Here is a 23,854-nt window from a genome sequence, read left to right as displayed (position 1 = left end):
GTTTTGCTGTTTTCTATACATATTCGTAAATGTTGTTTTTTACCACTCCCCGTAAGTCTCCTCGAAAGCATGGGATGCAAACCCCATCCCCACCAGAAGATCCCATCCCGCTAGCAAATGTGAAATGGGAACAAGAGCACGAGGATATCTTGGTACATATTCTTTGTAGCTACCAAGATGATGGAATTCGCCATCCCTTTGGGAAGCATATGCCGAACATCACGAAAAAATTAAACAGACGGTTGAAGGATGGCATCGCCTACACACAAAAACAGGTTAGCGACAAAATTAAACATCTTAGGGAGGTATGGGTGTGCTTCTCGAAATTTGTCCGAGGTAAGGCAGGCACCGACTGTGGGTGGGATGATGATTTGGGGACTGTCACGGAAACTCCGGAACAATGGGAACACATCCGACTGGTACGCCACTAATATTATGTTTAATATTTCCTTCATTACGCGAGTTGACGTACTTATTTGTTATATTTTTGTTTTATCTTGTGTTTTTTCGTTTATTTGCTATTTCTTTGTAGACAACGAGCCTCAAGAAGTACTACAGATTCCGAAATGGCCCTCCGGCAAACTTCAAGTACCTATGCTACATCTTTGAGGGCTCAACATCCACTGGAAAGTGGAGGTATGCCAGCACACAATCACCCTCGGGCAGCGATTGTGAAGAGAATGACATCGATCTCAACAACCCTGCGGCGATCATAGACCTCACAGAGCCCCATTGTGCATCATTTCACAAGACAAGAGGAAAATGAAAATGGAAGTTGAAGAGGGAAGGTTCTCACTTGCATGGATCGAACTCTAGCAAGCGTTCATCCAAGGGTGAGCAAATTATCTCGGAGATGCGAAGCAAGTACGATGTCTTGAGATCGGACTATTTACAGAGGTGCAAGCTTAGCGATAGCCATTCACCCGGCGATTGTGGTTCTTATAAGCCCCATCCCAACCAGTATCCTGAGGAAGACATCATGAACCGTATCAATGTGTTGGCAGCTGAAATGTCATTGCCCACGGAAAAATATGTCAAAGCATGCGAGAAGGTCCGCAATCAGACTTGGGCAAGGATACTGTTGAAAATGAATGACGACGGTATACGTCATTGGTTAAACGCAATTGATACAGACAGCGACAATTGAAGCTTATGTTTTAGGCTAATATTTTCTGTTGCAGTTTTTTATGTGTCTATTGACTATTTTCTATTCTAACCGCTTAAATCAGTTTGATTGCAATATTAGAGACACAACGTTATGCTATATTATGGATGTTTATTATGGAGTAGGGGAACATTTTTAACATTAATGATTAATGTTATTAACCTACTGTTATTTTTCAATATCTCGTATCCGGTTGCATGTTATTAATATTTATAGACTGACTATAGCCTGATGACGTTTACGAATGTTATGACTAGAATGTGACATTATTCATCTCATTTAAATGTAGGCCTGTTGATATGTATGCAGCTGGCCCGTCTAATAGTAACATTGGTAATAGACGTCATTGGGCGGACAGTATCGATGAATTGCCCGACTCGAATGCATCCGACACTGACGACGAAGATGAGTGTAATTTTGAGGGTATACGATTTGAGTTAGAGAATTTACGAGTGCGCATGGCAATGATCGTGGAAGAATGTTACTACCATTTTATGCACCCATGCGCAAGGGTTTGCATTCTACAGTGGACTTCCAAGCTGACTGGGGCGATGTGGGTACACTGGGTGCTTACTAATCCGAACCCAACTACATGCTATAAACAATTTCGTATTTTGCCCAAAACTTTCTTAAAATTGTGCAACACACTGAAACACAATGGGTTTTTACAAAGCAGTCGGTATGTTAAGATCACAGAACAGGTTGCGGCGTTTTGCCTAGTGATGGCACAATGCCACACGCAACGGGTGGTAGCGGATAGGCTACAGCGATCATTGCACACGATAAGCGTTTATGTTAATCGGATAGCTAAAGCGTTGTGCAGGCTTGGGAAAACTATTATACGTCCAGCTGCGATGGAGTTGCCTCATCCATACGTTGCCCGAAATGGCCGCTACTATTCATGGTTCGCGGTACGCCACAGTATAACATATCACATTACTTCACAATCACCAATCTCATATATCTATTGTCTTTTGTGTGTTATATTTGATTTACACTCGGTAATACTGTTGTAACCAGAAATGCATTGGAGCGGTTGACGGCACTCACGTTAAAGCGTGTGTTCAAGGTGAGAACATTGTGCCCTACAGAAGCAGGAAGTCCACAATAACACAGAATGTCATGTGCGTCGTTGACTTCGACCTTTGCTTCACATACGTTTATGCTAGATGGGAGGGCAGTACTCATGACTCGCAGATTTTTCAGGAGTGTATCGAGGATCCCACCGCTCTTTTCCCCATGCCGATCGAAGGTACTATATGGAGGCATGTCTTTGTGTCAGGTTCTATTAATTTGTAATACGTTTACAATTCCTTATCTACATTGGAACCCTATGTGATATAATGTTGTACTTGATTATCTGCAGATTACTTTTACTTGGTTGACTCATCCTACAGATGCTACAAGGGATTTTTACCCCCACATCGCAACGAGCGATACCATTTGGAAGATTTCCGCCAAGGTCGACCTCGTCCGAAGAATGCAGTAGAATTGTTTAATTATAGACATTCCTCATTACGATCAGCTGTGGAAAGAACTTTTGGAGTATGGAAAGCCCGATTCCCTATCTTTGACAATATGCATCCATACCCGATTGAGAATCAACGACTATTTGTGGTCGCATGCTGCGCGGTGCACAACTTCATTCGTAAAGACTGCGGTGCTGAGGATCCACTATTTCGTGCGGCCCTAATGAAACATTACGGGCAAGATTGGATAGACGTCGCGCAATTGCCTACCATGACACCCGTTCCGTACGTTGCGCATGGACAACCACCAAACCAAACCCGCGAAAGCAAGGAAATGATGATTATAGTCCGAAAGGCAATGACATCTCACATGTGGACAACCGCGAATGAAGAGTAATTTATGTTTATTGTGTGGCTTCTCCATTGTTAATTTCAGGAAAAAACAAGGAATGTAATAATTGCCATATATAAATTTTTTGGAGTTCGGACCATCTAATCGGAATCTTAACCGAACTCGCTAATTTAATCCAAATCGATAAGCATCGGCTCATACATGCATTAACAACTGCTTATACTTATATTTCTTATACTTATATATAAAAATTAATAATTTATAAATTAAATAAACTATAAATAATCTAAATTAAAATTAAAAAGTGTTTTATGTTAATATTGGAATTTCATTGAAAAAATAGTATATGTCCCAACTCTGCACAAATAAGGTCCATACGTTGTATATGAAGAACAAGCGGCTAGTAAATTACAATGATTGCGTAAAAAGAGTAGCACAATTAATACAAAACACAAGCTAATATAAATTACAACGGTTAAGTATCTACAATTTAGAGGGACATAGTTCATTTTAACATCAACTTGTTACTACTAGCTGTGTTGTAACCGCCAACATAAAGGAACACCAGCAAGAAAAGCAAAGCCAACATTGTCTGATACATCATTTGCTTTAATTGAAACTTGACCTCTCTAGACTAGTTATTCGCAACCATAGATTTTCACATCTCATCCCTAGACTGAAACATGTTTTCTAGATGTGCTCTATACAGTGCCTGTTCGGTAGCCAACAATTTTTCAAGTCTACCAATGTCTGCCCTGGTTTGCTCTTCTATGTCCTTCAAGCGTTGCATGATTTTTTTTTCGTAAGCTGTCATCTCGTTGTCAGCCCAATGAAAGAAGCCACAATCACCAACTTGCTACGACATACAAAATTTGGAAGAAAAGTCAGAAATATACCCTAAACCAAATGGCCAATGGTAAAAAAATGTAAACATGGAAGGTAAATATCATACAATACCTTATACTTTTCGTACCCATACCACTTTCTACTATAATTATCATTTGTCCAAGAATACCTTACGAACGCAACAACTCCACAGCGACATAATAGACGGCCGCTCGACGCATCACTAATTGCAGACATAATCAACCCTGTCATATTGTGAAGGGGATGCATAGAGTGAGGCCCCAACTGAAACTTTGACATCGGATAATATTCTAAAAAGAAGATAGATAGGAAAAGCAAGAAAAGAAGCACCTAGTATAAGGATATAAGTTCTCTTGGAATAAAGGAAACTTTGGTACATGGAAAAGCAATTCTTCCTTCTTATATCATGAGCACAAGATCAAATGATTTCTACAATATGTAAGATATTTATGCCATCATAACAAATGCTACGTTAACTAAGAAGTATATTAGAATAAACATTACCTACAGACTAGTATGACATATATGTCGAAAATCCTTTTCTGGGCAAGCAAAGAAATACTATGTGAGCGTAAAATATTTACTAAAAGGATCGACCGGCTGCATTGGTATACATTAAAGCTAAACAGGCAGGGAGGATTCACAAAATAGCGCTCTGTTACATTATCTTAGTGAAGGGACTAACCCATGACAGAAAGATATCAGTGAACTTAAAAATTATCCAAATTAAAATCTTTCTCCTAAATAATCTGTATTACATCGAAAACTATACACATATGCATGGTTCCTACAAAATGAAGATTTTCCTGCCATTCTATCATGTAAGCTCCCCACTTCGAATGATTTCTCTAATTAATTATATTTGCCCTTGAAGCCACATCATGAATGGAGTTCTGTTATTCCATTTACATCCATAGAGTAGTGCATCATGGCTTCTTATGAACTTCAATCTGCTCTTTAAGTTACAGAACTTACCCAACATGCATTTTGTGTCATAAACTTAAAATGCATTGTACTTGGTTCCACTCTTTAAAGATTCAAGCCTCTCATTAAATTTTTGTACAGGTACAACCTGCTAAAACCCTGGATTTGCTAGTAAATAGATTGCAGCCAAGAATATATGTAAATGTTCATTGTTTTGACTGACTAAAAACAAATCATGACAATTGGATGCTGAGGACCTGGATTTGCAAATAAATAATGTTTCAAGACTAGTAAGCTTATCTTTAGTATACCTATACATTGGATATCATTGTTCAGCTATGGTCCTTTGCTTACTAAGAAAACGAATGTAAAAATTCCAATTATTTTGTTTGCTGTCTTCGCAATTAGCAAACAGAGCATATCCACGGTTGAACTTAAGCTAGCTAGGGCAAAACGTAAATACTCATAGGCATGGAAGGCACATGTACATGTGAACAAGGAGCACCTGCTCAATTCGTATGTATATTGCTCACAATTTACTACTACAACTAAAAGGTTTGTTATTCAGAAGAAAATGGAGTGATCCTCAAGCCTGCTTTCAGGAAAAAATAACTTGGGAAAAGTTCTTAGAGCACATAGGAAATCAGCAATTCATATCACACAAAGCCTGAAAAAGCTAAGATTCATAGCACAAATCATACAAAGACCACTAACAAAGGATAAAGGAATGTCAGATAATCAAATCTGAAACACCAAACCCTTTTGGAACCCAAACAATATAGCACCCTAAACCGAAATCCCTCAAAACCCTAAACAATTTTTGGAACCCAAAATCAACAAAATAACAAGGCGAGGACGGAAATCCCTCAAAACCCAAAATCAACCGAAATCCATCAAAACCCAGGAAAAGAAACGAAAGAAAAGAGCTCTTACCTTGTTGGCGCGCTGATTTTCCCCCTACTCGAGACAGAGCTCACTTCCGAAGCGACTGTGAAACGGGAACGAGAGGCTGGATTTTTCGGAAGGGGTTGGGGTGAAACGGCAGCTGGTAACATTCGCAGGGGGGGGATGGGTGCTTCAGTCTTTCAGGAGAAGCCACGAAGAGGGGGAGCGGGCTGGAGGAGTTTCGAGTTTGAGAAACAGGGGCTCTGTTTCGTTCACTGCGCACGACTTGTGTTGCAAATATAAGGACTTGTGTTGGGGTGAAACGACTTGTGTTGCAGGGGCTCTGTTGTTTTGCAAATATAAGGAACAAGACAATATAAGGGCATAAGTGTAAAAACATATGGGCAAAAAGACAAAACAGTAGTGAGGCCTGGGTGAAGGTTGTTGCCAAACGCCCCCTTGGAGATTTAAGATGACACTCATTGGAATTTAAAGTTTTGGCATTAAAATTTAACGGTATATTACATTCCGAAATGTCAGCTTCTTTCCTTTTGAAGAATGAATCAATAGTTTTAAACTTTGATATGATTCATAAACCTAAAATTTTCAAGTTAAACCACAACCCCGTAAGAGACAATCAAAGTTTATAAACATTAAACAACAAAATAAGCAATCATATGGATATTAAAGTTTATTCAATCATTCAAATTAATAGTGAAATTAAATTAATGTTTAATCAAAGTTTATACGAATATAAGCAACAAAATAAACATTAAAGTTTATACGGATATAAGCAATCATTCAAATTAATGTTCTTGAAACCATTTTTGCCATAACTGATCCAAACCAAATGTAATTCAATAAATTATAACTTGTATAAAAAAAATATATTCAAACACTATCTAAAATCAAAAAGTCACTTCAGTCAATAGCTTCAACTACATCAGTGCTTACATATTTGTTTTATCTCACAAAAATTGTTATAAATCATTAAATCGATTATCTAAAAAGGAATACCATACCAATTCACCTTGAACTAGTCTTGAGGGAAATCAAATCCATACCTGTGTAAACTCTTCCTTCTTCTTCTTCTCTGTCTTCAAATTAATTTAAGCACAACTTCTCAATTGAAGTGAATACGTCGTAGAACTATAAAGAATTTTCATTTTGTAGCACAAAAGTTTAGGGTTTAGGAAATTAGGGCTGTGACTCACCTTGATTTCGATTTTCTAAGAACCCTGTGGGACCCAAAAGGGCCAAAACAACCAAAGTTACCAAATGCCTGTTATGGAGAATGCTTAGATAGGGAGAGAATGAGAGATGGAGGCAATGGAGGATGAAGCATTTGAGAGAGAGAGAGAGAGAAAGAGGTTATGGGCTATCAATTTTTTTTTTTTTTTTTGCTAAATCTTTGGTGGTATCGTGTCTTGGGGCTTGGAAAAAAGAATTTTTTTTTTTTTTTTAGGGTGCCGAAGGTAGGAAAAAAGAAAAAAAAAATTAAATCTTTGGGGGTACCGTCGGTACCCACAAAGACCAACGTGGCTCCGCCACTGCCACTCCATACAAACAAGGTTCAAGAATCAAATCCATAAACTACGTGCATTTACGAATGGGACCATTCCTTATCCTCCACCAAAGGCAGTTCTCACCAAGATTGATGCTCCCTATGAGGAACCCATATCATTCACAATTGCAAATAAATCCCTACACTGGAGGGACACCATGACATTTGAATTTAATGCTTTCCTTGAAAATGAGATAGGGACACTTATTCTCCGAGAGCCCCACATGAACCTTGTTGGGTGTGGAAGTTACCTGATGCACTTGGTCTTTTTCTATCTCGACGAAGGTACATCTTGGACCTCCTCAAGAAATCTAATATGCTATCTGCTAAGACAATGACATCCCCTATGTCTTCTTTCAAGACCCTGTCCCGCTTTGATGGTGAAACATTTGAAGATCCATCGTTATATCGAAGTATTGTTAGTTCCTTACAATATCTCTCCCTCACTCGCCCAGACATCTGTTTTGCCGTCAATAAAGTTTGTTAATTTCTCCAACTGCCAACAATCACACATTGGACTGCTGTAAAGCGAATATTGAGGTATTTGAAACATACTTTGTTCTATGGCACTCATTCGCAAAAACTTAGTCTCGCAATTACATGCCTACTCCGATGTCGATTGGGCTAGCTGCCCCAATGATCACCATTCTACCGGTGACTATTGCATCTTTCTTGGAAGTAATCTTATATCTTGGAGCTCTCATAAACAAGCCACTGTCTCACACTCAAGCACTGAAGCCGAATACCGCTCACTTCCCAATACAACGGCTGAAATTCAGTGGCTCAAGTCCCTTCTCAAAGAACTTGGTATATTTCTGTCCACACCTCCCATCCTATGGTGTGACAATATTGGTGCAACCTACCTAATAGCCAATCCCATATTTCACGCACGTACCAACATATCGAAATAGATTTTCATTTCGTTTGTGATAAGGTTGCAGCAAAATCCTGAAGGTCCGATTTATTTCCACAAAAGATCAAAAAGCTGATATCTTTACCAAACCTTTGGTCTCTACACATTTTGATGTTCTATGTAACAATCTCAGCATCAATGAAATTCCGTCTCAATTGCGGGGGCATATTAAGACACTAGAAGATATTGTACCACAATCATCTCCCACACTCAAGACCACATCTGTCAATGAGGTCTCAATAAGGAAATATACAGCTAAAGATATTGCGCCAGAATCTTCTAGTCATCATACAAGGAAATATACATCTAGAGAATCATGCGTTACAGCCAAGAGTCAAATACACCTTCGTAAGGAAAACATCAAAGACAAATGCTCCATCAATTTACATGGCGCTCCTGTAATTAATATGATTTTCAATCAATGGAATTTACCTTGTAAAAGTCACTCTCGTGGCTTGTATATAATGTAGCACATACATTAGTTTAAATCATCAAGTGAGAAGATTATCACCAAAAGAATTCTTTTGTTGTTATAATATACACATACACATAAACCCACTCATATACACTCAAATACACATATATCTATATCAAGAATCACAATTACAACAATTCAATCTATAATTATTACATTATGAAGGACATTCCTTTTTATATTTTTAAATAAGGGAAAATACACTTTACCCCCTGATGTATCCACGCATTTGCGCTTTGACGTCCAATGTTTAAAAAGTGACAAAAAACCCTCACAAAGTTTCAAACATTAACAAAAAAAGCCTATCTGTTTCTTTGACATTTTTCAACCAAAAAGTTCAAATATGCCCTCGGGGGTAAAATGTAAACATAAATTACTTCAGGCATAAAGTGTAAACATTAAAAAAAATAAATATTAAATATTAAAGCTTATTTAAAAATAAAAAATAACTAAACTAAACTAAAACAAAAAAATCAGGTTAGTTACCTTTTTAGTACCATAGTTCTCACCTTTTTTTTTTCTTAGGTTACAAATCGTATCACAGATGGTACCTTAGTTATGGGAATAAATCAACTTGGTACCGTCGTCACATTTTGTTAGCCCAAACTAACGGACTGCCATGTGTCCCCCCAAAAAATACCACACGTCCTTAACAAAAATAAAATTAAAATTAAAAATAATTTCAAAAATATTTTTTTAAGCCACGTCCATAAAAAACTGAAAAATAAAAAATAAAAAATGATGGGCTGGTCGTGCCACCCCATTTTGGCTATTAGGGGTGGCTCAGCCACCCTTAGGGATGTTCTGGCGATGGCCGAAACCACCCCCAAAGGCCAAAAGGTCACCCCATAATTTTTTAATGTAATTACCCGAATTTTTTGTTTTAGTTTAGTTCAGTTTTTTATTTATTTATTTTTTATGTTTACACTTTACCCCCAAAGTAATTTATGTTTATACTTTACACCCCCCCCCCCCCTCCCCCCCAAAAAAAAGTAATTTATGTTTACAATTTACTCCCTAGGGCGTTTTCGAACTTTTTGGTTGAAAACTGTCATGTGCCAAGCACATGACTTGGGTTCCGTCCAAAGTGACGGCCAAAATAAACGGATGGACTTTTTTGTTAACATCTGAAACGTTGTGGGGGTCTTTTGTCACTTTTTAAACATTGAACATCAAAACGAAAATGCATGGATACTTCAGGGGGGGTAAAGTGTATTTTTCTCTTTTGAATACTTAGCATGTTCTCATATAAAAATAAAGTTATACGAGTGTAGCCGACTTTAAGTTAGCTCATTTAATAAACAAGCTTAATTTTTTGTTCAAGCTCTATTCGATTAATAAATGAACTGATCCTAGGCTGAGTCTGAACAAATTCATATGTCGCTGATACATTTGATATATATAAAGCATTTTCACTTGTGTAGCTACAATGACAACGAGGGTTGTCACAGATTACTTATTTGCGACGACAAAATAAAGCGGTTGCGATTACATAATTGCACATCCGCGATGACACCCGTAAGTCGTCATGAATATGTATGAGATAAAGGTGGTATCCACGAGAACAAAATGAAGTTGTCACTAATATTTAAGCACATTTCCATGAGTCGTTATGGATAAGAACATATTTACGACGATTCATGTATATGGTTGCGATTAAATATATATCTACAACTACAGTAATATGTCGTCACGAATATGTATTAGATAGAGGTACTATTTTTTTTAATTTTAATTTTTTTTAAATTTTTTTTTATTAAATTTAAGTAGCTAGGGTATCTACAATGATAATACTCAGTTGTCGTAGATAAGATTTTCAATTTTTTTTTTTTTTTTTTAATGGGTAACTTTACTTTAGATCCCTGAATTACCACGCTATTTAACAAGTCTTCCCCCAAACTTTAAAACTTATCAATTTGAACCCCTAAACTTTCAATTGCAGTCAACCCTTCCATCAGATTTAGTCGTTAACTTCTAACGGCGATACCTAAAAAGACCAAAATATTCCCTTTTTTTGTTCCTTTTTTTTTTTTTTTTTTTTTTTCTTTTAAAAAAAAGACATGTGGGTTAGGCTAGACCCACGGATGGGTCTTGGCCAGACCTGCTGTGGGTTTGCTAACCCACGGTGGGTCTCTGGCCAAGACCCAGCTTGGGTCTAGCCTGACCCGTGTGGGTTTGCCTGACCCACGATGGGTCTCTGGCCGAGGCCCAGTATGGGTCACGCCTGACCCATGTTGGGTCACGGCCAGAACCAGCCGTGGGTCTGCTAAACCATGGTGGGTCTCTGGCCAAGTCCCAACGTGGGTCACGGCCAGAACTGCGCTGGGAACCTTTTTTTAAAAAAAAAAAAAAAAAAAAAAAATTGGAATTAAGGGTAAATTTAAAATTTTATAAAAATAGTCAAGGGTATAAATGTTATTGTCTCACTTTTAATGTTTAAAATCTGACGGATATGTTCAAATTGACTGCAATTGAAAGTTCAAGGGTTCAAATTGAGAGGTTTTTGAAGTTTGAGGGGCTTGTCAAATCGCATGCTAATTCAGGGGTATAAAGTGAAGTTATCCCTAAAAAAATTAACACAACATCAACGTTGACAAAAATATCGTCGCTGATGTTTCACATTTTGGTGACAACTTTGGTCATCACTAAAAGTAGTATGGGGTCGCTATATAAACTTTCTGCAATGCCCCACGCGCACTATCAACAATTTTTATATTATGAGCAACAACCATAAAGTGGTTGCTAAAGAGCAAAATTCTTGTAAAATTAATTATCTATGTAAATCCTATAGTAACTCTTATTGCCTTAAATCAATTGTAATAAACCTGTCATTTGAGTATGATGAATGAGACAACATTTTCACACAGTGTGAATAAGAAAAGATTCTCTTCATTTCGAGGAAAATAGATATGAATCATTTCATTGATATATTTTATTGTGTTACATTTAACGGTGCCCAAGAGCAAATATGTGCATTAACTGCAGTTGTACATAGGTTAGCAGAAAAGGGAGGTCATAGATAGTATGTAATTTTAAGATCTGTATTGTATCTATGCAGTTGTAAGTTGTAACCTCATAGCTTTGGACTATAATTTTTTCAAAGCTTTTATACTCTATGAGGTAAGAGCTTTATGTTATGGATCTTATTATCAATGAAATTACAAAGATTTCGTTTCAAAAAAAAATTAACTGTGTATATGTAATATGATGTCATGTCATTTAAAATTTATAAATGATGTAGTAACATATATGTACCATATGACATCATATTCACTATTAAATATAATAAAAGAAAATCTTAACCATAAAATAATTTATCTCCGTTTCAAGAAAAATAAAGAAAATCCTATTCTATGTGAACTAAAAGAAAAATGAACATTGAAACGTGTAGTGTGCCCCCTCTAAAGGAGCCCATCAAATGGAAGTCCTAAAGAGATGATTGGATGTTTAGTGGTAAAAGCATCCAAACAATGTGCAGTCAATTAGGCAATTTTATTTATACCATGTGGTCTAGTTTTAATTTTAATTACCACGTGGATGTCATGCAAAAACTGACGTAATTTTCAAAAGCGAATTATTTGCTAAAGCTTAGGCCAAATGCCATTCGCAACAACTTAATGATTATATTAGTTGTAAAGTAAATATAATTATTAATTAAATATGATCATGATAATTAACAGTAATGCTTTCCCAATTAATACCACGTGTCAAAGATTATTTATTATTTTTTTATTTTTTAAATCAAAACGGGAGAGAGGAAAAAGGGAAATGTCAAAAGATGAATTTGGAACTGTAACTGTCCCAACCATACCAACTACCAAGAAAGGAAGACTCAAGAATTATAAGAGAATTAATTAAGCACTTTAAAATTGCATATATATATATATATATATATATATAAAAAGCTTGTAAAGACAATTAGACAAAATTAGACAAAGCATGCAGTTGTCTATCACCGAAAAGAAAAAGAGAACAAAGTTTTCTTCCTCATAGCTTTTTCCCTATTCTCCTTTCTTTTTGTATTCATTATAATTTTTTTTCTTTAATTCTTTTGACCAATTGCATCAGGGCATGTATCAGCACACGAGCTAATATATATATATATATATATATATATATATATATATATATATATATATTATTTTGTTGATAATTTATAACCTTTATAATCAAGGCCTTCTCTTTTTTGATTTTTTTTGATTTCACGTGACAACATATATAATATTAAATATTATGAAAATTTTAACTTAAGCCATAAATTAAATTATTTTTGTTAGAACAGTTTTCAACACGGTGGATGCGTTTTCTTCAAGGTCTTCAATATGTCATCGTTGTGCACTACAAATCACTACAAAAAAAAAAGCAATTGTCAAAGGGGTCCCAGGAGACCGGGGACACTCCGATGCCAAAGTCAGTCAGACAGCTTCTAAGAGAAAGATTGTGCTTCGGCGCACAACCATTCAATACGCTCAAAAGGATTAATTGAGCTCTGAGAGAGAATATGAAAAGATAATAGATTATTCAAGATGTGTGAGGATATTTCATAATGTTTTAGTACCATGTGTAGTAGCCTATTTATAGGCTTGGACTGTAGAAGTAGGCTTGAACTAGCTTTTCTTATTTGAGTTGTATTAGGAGTCCATAGTTGAGATAAAACTCAACAACTATCATATAGTAATAAACCTTCAACAGATATCATGTAGAGATAATCTTGAGTAGTCATCTTGTAGAGATAAATATGACGTCTTTATTCCAGTATTATCCTAATTGGAATATAAGACTATTAATTAATTAAATAGCCCTTGCTATTTAATTAATATCTTGATAGGCCTATCCTTGGCCATTGGGCCTAAAATTTGGAAGACTTGTAGTATGAATTTATTCCAAACAATTTTCATTAAACTTAATCCCACTTTCATTATATATTACAGAAAAAATATATATAACAGATTCAATGAATTAATAACATGCATGACTGCCCATGTTTCACGTAATATGGGCAGTCATCCACTCTCTTTTACCTCAGATGCCTTTCACAAAGAAAAATATGAATTTGACCAAAAGTTACCGATTCCAAGTTTTTCCATGCACGTCGTCGGTGGTCATTGGTGATTACATTGAATTGTAAAGGGTAGTCTTGGCCTCTTTAATGCATAGAGCTAGGTCAAGGTCCATGCCGTATTTCTTAAGAAAAATAAAAAATTTTAACCTCCTTTAGAGTATTCACAATGGAGGAATCAAATTGTTACTTTTATTTAAAATGGCTAATTAAATTTGTAAAAAAAATTCCCACATTAGATTAGCAAAAAAAAAAAAAAAAAATCCAAAATGGATATTTGATTGGAAGAGTAAAAAAAAAACTAAATGTAGCAATACTTTTAAAGGGAGTCATTTTATTTTTTATTATTTTTCTCACATGTTTTCTCTTTTTTTCAAAGCTTTTCCCATTTTTCAAGGCATCATTATGAGAATATTCGTTCACAATTTTTAATAAAAAGATATTTTACAAATATGATTGACATTACTATGAGAATATGGTTTTCATACTTAACGTTGGCAAATATAACCGTTGAAAAATATAAAGTGTTTTTAACACTTTATAACTGTTTAAAGGGCCTAATAGTGTTTTTAACACTAAAAAAGCCCATTCAAATAAAAAAGTACTCATTTAACAAAAAAAAAAAAAAAAAATTAAAAGAACTTTTAAGTGAGAATATAACCGTTGAAAAAAATATTTCGGAAGAAAAGGTAATGGTTTGGTGAAAAACCATCACCTCAACCGACACGTTGTAAAAGGTGTGGTTTACCGAAACCAACATCTTTCAGTGTCGGTTTTGGTTAAACCATCATCTTTTTACAGTTTTGTTACCCTAAGTTCTCTACCCTTTCTACCTGTCATTATATAAGTAGTGACAGTTTTTGACAGTCATTAAATATGGATTTTTTTGTAGTGTGATGGACCTGATGGTAATATGAAGGGTAAACAAAAGTGGCTAATTTTATGCCTTCCGAATAAAATTATGGTGGTAATTTAAGAGGTTAAAGTATATTTTTAATTGGAAAAATATTAATATATTATCATTGTGAAAATAAATAAGTAAATTCCTTAAATTACTGCAACGGGCCGGGTGGGACGTGATGGTGGGCTTGGCGGTTGACTTCACATTAAACAGAAAAAAAAAACATATATACAAAAGTAGAAATAAAACATCCAACTACCAAGAAAAGAATTTCGTAAACCATGGGTACTGCGGATTAATCTACGGCCAGGCGGACGACCAGAGCGATCTACGGCTACGCTGCTCTTACACGGCTTCTTAATGACAACAAAGGGCTCGTGGAAGCCTGCAGGGTGGAAGAAGAGGATAAGCTGGACAGGTCAGCCTTTCTTAGAGGAGTTGGCTGGCGATGGCGGCTTTGACATTTTGCCACGTGGAATTGGATGGCACTGCCACTACTATTCCTACTTTCTAACTGGGACTACTTGGGTTTTTTTTTGCCACATAAGAATTTCATGGCCGGCCGACAACAACAATTCATGAGATAAGTCATGACACCATGCTCTTTAGAATTCCATGTTGTGTCAACTCAAATCAAAAGCTTTTCATCAAACACGTGTAAAATAATTTATCTGAACACAGAACAGTAAAGAGCAAGAGAAATGCTACGCGCATATAATTTTTTTCTTTTTTCTTTTTTATTTTTCTATTCAAATAAAGGAAATTGGTTACATAGAATCGAACAACAATAACAAGGTGAGCACCCTACGCGCGTGCATATACTCTTTGACGAGTCATTAAAAATTACCATTAAATTTTAGATTGATTTCTATTGAATTTTGAATTCAATGATAACTTTTAACACGTCAAAAAATGTGAGAGTGAGAGTGTGTATAGTGTTTCTCAAGAACAATTCTATGTATTTCCCCACATATTTGGTTTGAAGCAGAAACTTTCACAACTAAAATTCTTCTAGTCTATCTTAATTTTTGCCTATAGGACACAAGCTTTTTATTTATAAGTTAGGTTAGAGACCTTCAATCAAAAATTTTCTTTTATTATTCCTCCCATCAAGGTATAGAACTTAATTCCAATTAGAATTCTATTAATATATAATGTTCTTATTAGAATAAACTAAAACACCTTCAATTTATGTTTAATTAAATAAAAATATTATTTTGCATTCTCCTAGCATACTTAGCAGACACCGCATATTCAATCCATCTTTGAGAATGCAAAATAACATTTTTCTTAACTAAATCACATGTGGCATATGGGCCCCATTTTAAATCACAAGTAAAAAAAAAATTATATACTTGCTCTTTTGATAGGGATGGGAGTTTATAATATTATTTATTGGTGAGAAAAAAAAACTTAATGAATACAATGCAGTTTAATATAATTACCCGCAGATGCATGCAGAAATTAATTTTATAATAACATTTTTACATTTTTTTTTTCATGTGAAGATGTAGATCGACGACAAGATTACTTGTTTAGTTGTTAGTTAGCTATCTGAATATTGTTTACTTTAATTAGATGACAAGTTTTTCATTTCCTTCTGCCAAGGGGGAGATGACACGTTGACAAGTATTTGAATCTCTTTATTATATATATAAAATAACAAAAAAAAAAAACTGATCGGCGCCGACGTAATTCTGGAAATAAAATATTAGTGCAAGAAACAAATTCTCAAATTTCTCTGATACTGAGAATAAAACCGACTATTCCTTCAACTTCTTTCCTCTAGCTCCTGTCGGCTAAATATTTAAAATAAATAAAGCTTTTTATAATAAAATTTGTTAAAAATAAATAAATTAAAACAGTATTTTAAAAGGTCTTTAGAAAAGTAATGAGACTTAGAAAAAAAAAAGTGATATGGCATGTTTAAGATTCCAACTAAAGCATGTCTGCTTTTATTTTATTAATTCTTTTTTCTATTCTTTTCTAGGAAAATTTGTCTTTTCTTGTGCAGGCCGATCGAAAGTGATTATGATAAAGTGAAGTTGAATTAATAGTGATATTGGAGCGTACGTACTAAACCCTTTACGTAGAATACGTACCTAAAAAACAAGTGGAATACTTCGTACGGCCGTTACAAGTTGCATGCAATGCCAATGGGGTTGACGAAGGCAAACGTTGAATCATTTGCCTTACTTTTCCTAATCATTTATTAATTAAATCATGCGGACAAATTCAAAGGCTAGCGGACGCTTCTAAGAAGCACGATCGAGTTTCCTAAAATAAATAATTAAAAAAAAAAAGAAAAAGAAATTAAACATATATACTTGTAGAGAGAGAGAAAGTCAAAGGGCATGACATCGGATAATGCGCATGTTTATTCATTTAACTCTAGTCCCTAAAGGTAGCTCAATTGGTAGTAGACTACATCTCATGAAGCGAAGGTTACTAGTTTGAATCCCCTCTCCCCTTGTATGGATATGTCAAAAAACAAAACTCAAACTTTCTTTTACCATATATAAGAATTTGTGGAAAGCTACTATGAGAAATGTAAATGTTCATTACTTGTTTATTCATTTAACTCAGGCTTTCAATGAGCCTCAAACTCAATCTACAAATTTTAAAGACGGATCGTACCGCATCTTTGTAGTTAGGTGGACAGTTTGTGCCAACCAAAAATGGATTATACTTATTTTTTAATAACGATACTTTCTTGATTATTTTTATCATACATAGAATTAATTTTTCTAATTAAATATGATTAATCATTGTTGTGCGGATAGCGGTGAAGTCAATACCCTACTCTCTCCTTATTCTATTCCAATTCTACTTTACGTTTACTGCATAAAGTTTTCAAACAAAATAAACAACCTTCTATCTAAGTTACTTTTAATCTTGACAAACTTAATAGCAATGTCTGTGCAGTCCTTGAGGTTCGACACCCTCAATATAACCATATCCTATACGAATTCGTCCTATTTCGAGTAGTTATTTTATTATTGATATTTTTGTATACAAAAAGACCACATCAACGACTCATGCATGTATGTCGTCGTGATTAAATACATAATTACAACGACAGTAACATGTCGTCACGAATATGTATTAGACAGATGCACTAATTTTTATTTTATTTTATTTTTTAAAATTTTAGTAGCTAGGGTATCTACAACGACAATACCCAATTGTCGCAGATAAGTTTTTCAATTTTAAAAAAAAAATTAAAAAAACAAAAAACAAAAAAAAAAACAATTTACACAATATCAACATTGACAAAAACAGTGTCGCTGATGTTTCACTTTTAGCAACGACCTTGGTCATCACTAAAAGTAGTATGGGGTCGCTATATAAACTTACTGCAATGCCCCACGCATACTATCAACAATTTTTAGATTATGAGCAACAACTATAAAGTGGTCGCTAAAGAGCAAAGTTATTGTAAAATTAATTATCTATGTAAATCCTATAGTAACTCTCATTTCCTTAAATGAATTGTAATAAACCTCTCATTTGAGTATGATGAATGAAACAATCTTTTCACAGTGTGTGAATAGGAAAAAGATTCTCTTCATTTCCAAGAAAATAGATATGGATCATTTTATAGGAAGATTTTATTTTGTTACATGTAATCGTGTATATGTAATATGATGTCATATCATTTAAAACTTATAGGAAAAAATATACTTTACTCCCTTGACTTATCTATCAATTTGCACTTTTAACTCCAATGTTTAAAAAGTGACACTTTACCCCCCTCCAAAAAAGTATCTAACATTGACACTTGACCTCCATGAAGTATACTTTACTTTCTGAAGAATTTTGAGTTGACACTTTACCCTCCGAAGTAACTAAGTTTTGGGGGTAAAGTGTCAATTCAAAATACTCTAAGGGGGTAAAGTGTACTTCATGGGGGTCAAGTGTCAACATCAGATACTTTGTGGAGTAAAACTTCACTTTTTAAATATTGAAGTTAAAAGTACAAATGTGTGAATAGTTCAGAGAGGTAAAATGTATTTTTTCCAATTCGAAATGGCATAGTAACAAATGCACCATAAGGCATCCTACTCACAATTAAATTTGATAAAACAAAGGGTTAAATACTAAATACCCATATGGGGTTTTGTTGCTTTATTTTTTTTCCCGTAAGATTTAATTTTTATCACAGGAGGTTCTTGTGGTTTTGATAATAGACCAAATTAGTCCTTCTGTTAGTAGACCGTTAATTGACTTAACGAAAGTCCATGTGGACCAATCAAATGTTGACATGTGACACCTACTTAAATTTTGTTTATTTCTTTTTTTAAATTAAGAAAAAAATGTTTTTTTTTTTTTTTAAAAAAAAAAAGAAATAAAAAAATTGGGGGTGGCCATCTGGCCGGATGGGGGTGGCCGAGCCACCCCCTTGGTGCCCAAGGGGGTGATCGAAACCATCCCCAATGGGTACTGTAGGTGGCTCGGCCACCCCCATGGAGCCTAGGGGGTGCCCGAAACCACCCCCAATGGTGGTTGATGGTGGTTTCGGCCACCCCTAGTAGGAGTGCAAAGGCGGTTACGGTTAGCGGTTAGTGGCAATAACCGCTAACCGTAACCGCCTTAGCGGTTAGTAGATTTTACTAACCGCAACCGCTAACCGCCTAGCGGTTAACGGTTAGCGGTTAACCGCCGGTTAGCGGTTAGCGAAATAGATAACCGCCCGCTAACCGCTTTTTTAAAATTGGGCTTTTTTTTGGGTTTTTTGGACTTATTTTTTTGGGCTTTTTTTTACCCTCATTTTTTTTTCTTGTATTTTTAATATCTTCTTGGGCCCAATTGCTATAAAAAGAGCCCATATTGAAAAATCAAAAATATTTGACTCAAAATTTACATTTACTTGTACTTTAAAAAAATTTCCTTAAATATTAAATCATAACCGGTTAATTATTTAAATTCTTATCATATTTACTTATAATATTTTTTCTTTGAATTGAACTTAATATCTAATGGTAAATGGTAATGTTCAAACTCCTAAATCCTAAATTCCTAAAGTATCTAATAATGCTTTAATTAACTTGTAAACTTGTAGTTATAAGTAATATATTGTTTAATTCAATTGAATCAATTGTGATTATCATTGTACATAAATCATATAATTAACTTGTAGACTTATGACTTATGAGTTATGTCATATTATATATGTATTATTTATTATTATATAATCATATGATTTAATGATCAAGTCATCATGTGATATAATCATATCAATTATAGTGATAATATATAAATTACTAAAATTATAATGATAATACATTAATACTTAAATTATGTTTATAAGTAATACATTTGTCATTGTTTAATCTAATGTCAATTACTTAATTTGATATTATACGAATCATATCATCATTGTACGTTAATAATATGATTCACTTGAAGTCTTGAATAAAGTATTTGAATTGTCATTGAATCATATGATTAAGTATTGATATTATACATTTATATTATTCATATATGTAGACTTATATAGACTTATAACATATATAGACTTATAAGTTTATAACATACATTGAAAATAAGTCTCTAGATATTTAATTGTTGTATTAGTATGAATTGGTATACTTATGAGTTATGTTATATTATATATGTATAATTTGTTATTATATAATCAAATGATTTAATGATCAATCTCATATGATATAATCATATAAATTATAGTGATAATATATTAATACTCAAATTGTGATTTAATTATTTTTTTTAAAAAAAATTGTGATTTAATGATCAAGTGATTATATGATATAATCATATAAATTATAGTGATAATATATTAATACTCAAATTGTGATTTAATTATTTTTTAAAAAAATTGTGATTTAATGATCAAGTGATTATGTTATATGTATAAATATTTGTATAATTATAATTATAAAAATATATTATATAAAAAAGCGGTTAGCGGTTACGGTTAATAGACCCAATAACCGCTAATCGCTAACCGCTAGGCGGTTATAGCAGTTAGGCGGTTAGCGGTTAATGCGGTTAGACGGTTAGGCGGTTAGGCGGTTGGCGGTTATAGCGGTTAGCGGTTAGCGGGCGGTTTTTAACCGCCCGCCTTTGCACCCCTAACCCCTAGGTTCCATGGGGGTGGCCGAGACACCCCCAGTACGGAGCCTAAGGAGTGGCCGAAACGACCCCCAATGATGGTTGGGGATGGTTTTGGCCACCCTTTTGGCGCCCAAGGGGGTGGCCAAAACCACCCCTAGTGGGTACTGGAGCCACCCCCATGGAGCCTACGGGGTGGCCGAAACCACAACCAACCACCATTGGGGGGGGTTTCGACCACCCTCTTGGCCCCAGGGGGGTGGCTCGGCCACCCCCAGTGGGTATTAGGGGTGGTTTCGGCCACCCCCTTGGTGCTCAAGGGGTGGCCAGGCCAAAGGCCACCCCCAAATGGCCAATTTTTTTTGTTTTTTTTTTTTTAAAAAAAAACATTTTTTTTTTAATTTTAAAAAAAGAAATTAAAAAAAAATTTAAGTAGGTGTCACATGTCAACATTTGATTGGTCCATGTGGACTTCAGTTAAATTAACTAACGGTCAACTGATTGAAGGATTAACTTGGTCTATTATTAAAACCACAAGGACTTCCTGTAATAAAAATCAAACCCTAAAAAAAAAAAAAACAACAACAACAAAACCCCAAAGAATATAGAGTATTTAACCCTAAAATAAAATCATAATCATAAAATAACTTATCTCCATTTTGAGTAAAATAGAGAGAATCCTACTCTTGCTATGTGAACTAGAAGACAAATGAACATGAGACGTGTGGTGTGCCCCTCTAAAGGAGCCCATCAAATGGAAGTCCTAAAGAGATGATTGGATGTTAGTGGTAAAAGCATCCAATTAGACAATTTTATTTATACCATGTGGTTTGTTTTAATTTTAATTACCACGTGGATGTCATGCAAAAACTGACGTAATTTTCAAAAGCAAATTATTTGCTAAAGGTTAGGCCAAATGCCATTCGCAACAACTTTAATGATTATATTAGTTGTATAATTAGTAATTCAATATGATCATGATAATTAATAGTAATGCTTTCCCAATTAATACCACGTGTCAAAGATGATTTTGGAACTATAACTGTCCGATCCCAACCATACCAACTATGTACCAAGAAAGGAAGACTCAACTGTTATAAGAGAATTAATTAAGCACTTAATAGTAATGCTTTCCCAATTAATACCACGTGTCAAAGATGATTTTGGAACTATAACTGTCCGATCCCAACCATACCAACTATGTACCAAGAAAGGAAGACTCAACTGTTATAAGAGAATTAATTAAGCACTTTAAAATTGCATATATATATATATATAAAGCTTGTAAAGACAAAGCAGTTGTCTATCACCGAAAACAGAAAGAGAACAAAGTTTTATTCATCTTTCCCTATTCTCCTTTCTTTTTGTTTTCTTTATAATTTTTTTATTTAATTCTTTTGACCAATTGCATCATGGCATGCAAGTCATATCAGCACAAAAACTTATAACGTATGATTGTTTTATTTTGTTGATAATTTATAACCTTTATATTCAAATGCCTTCTCTTTTCTGGAGTAGGAGTTTTGGTTTCAAGTGAAATAGTGATCATAAAAATTTATTGCATTTAAAATTTTAAATTATGTGGTAATATATACAATATTAAATATGTAAAATCTAATTTAAATTATAAAATAAATTATTCTCATTAGACCTAATTAATCCAGCTTGCTTTCATCATGGATTACAAAATAATTAAATATAACAGATTCAATGTATAACATGTTTCACGTAATATGGGCAGTCATCCATTGCACTTTCATTCTTCATAGCTCTCGATCTGTCCTATGCTTCACATGCATTTCACAAAGAAAAATATGAGTTTGACTAAAAATTACAGATACCAAGTTTTAACATGCACGTTGTCGGTGGTGATTGTTGATTACATTGAATAGTAAAGGTCGTCTTGGCCTCTTTAATGCACAGAGCTTGGTCAAGGTCCATGCCCTATTTCTCAACAAAAACCCCCTAACAACCTCTATATTTTTATTTATGCCTTCAAACAGTGAAAAGTAACCTAAGACCTGAAACCGACTACTTTGAAAAAAACGAATACAAAAGTAACTAATTTGATACGGTAAATAAAAGTGATTAGTTTTAGGCCTTCGGATGTCACTTTTTAAAAAGGTGTAAAATGGTGGTAATTTAGGAGGTTAGTAATATATTATAAATGTGAAAATAAATAAGTAAATTTCTTGAATTAATACAACGGGTGAGACGTGATGGTCTGCTTGGCGGTTGACTTCGGATTCGGCTTAACAGTATATATGCTGTAGTTTAAGCAACGGTTAAAATTAAATTTTAAAGTTCACTTACTTTTAAAAACTTTTAATAAAAGAGAGAAAATAAAAAAAAAAAAAAAAAAAAAAAAAAAGAAGCTTTTTAGAGATTCAATCTTAACCGTTGTTTAAACTAAAACAGACCGTTGCTTAACCTATTGCACGTAAGACATTAAAAAAAAAAAAAAAAAAATACAGAAGTAGAAATAAAACATCCAACTACCAAAGAAAAGAAAAGAAAGGAAAAAACCATGGGTACGGAGCAATCTACGGCCAGGCCTAGGCGGATGACCAGAGCGATCTACGGCTACGCTGCTCTCACACGGCTTCTTGATGATAACGAATGGCTTGTGGAAGCCTGCAGGGTGGAAGTTGAAGATAAGGACAGGTCAGCCTTTCTTAGAGGTGCTGGCTGGCGATGGCGGCTTTGACATTTTGCCATGTGGAATTATGTAATTGGATGGCACTTGCCAGTACTATTCTTACTGTCTGACTGGGACTATTTGGGTTTTTTTTGCCACGTGAGAAGACTTGATTTCATGGCCGACAACGCCAATTTTATGAGATAAGTCATGACACCATGCTCTTTCGTCTTATCTTATAGGGGCTTCAACATCTTCTTTTTTTAAATTAATCATTTTAGAAATTGCTTTAGCTATTTTCTTCTTTCTTCTTGATTGTTTTTCAGATTCAATAAAATATACATTGGATGGGTTTCCAATTCTTCTTGGAGCACGTTTTTCATTGTTGTTCTAATCTCTTTGTGTGAGAGCTAGAATTTTCAACGCAACTAATTATTGTTCTTCATGAGTGCTGTTAACTACTTTTTAAGTTTTATTTTATTATTTATTATTTATCTTGGATACAAACAAGTAGAAATTCCCTGTTCTGTCAACTCAAATCAAAAGTTTTTCATAAACACGTGTAAA

Source organism: Corylus avellana, chromosome 10, assembly GCF_965113065.1.
Source record: "Corylus avellana chromosome 10, dhCorAvel1.hap1.2, whole genome shotgun sequence".
Classification (NCBI taxonomy): Eukaryota; Viridiplantae; Streptophyta; class Magnoliopsida; order Fagales; family Betulaceae; genus Corylus; species Corylus avellana.
This window is presented reverse-complemented; position numbering follows the sequence as displayed.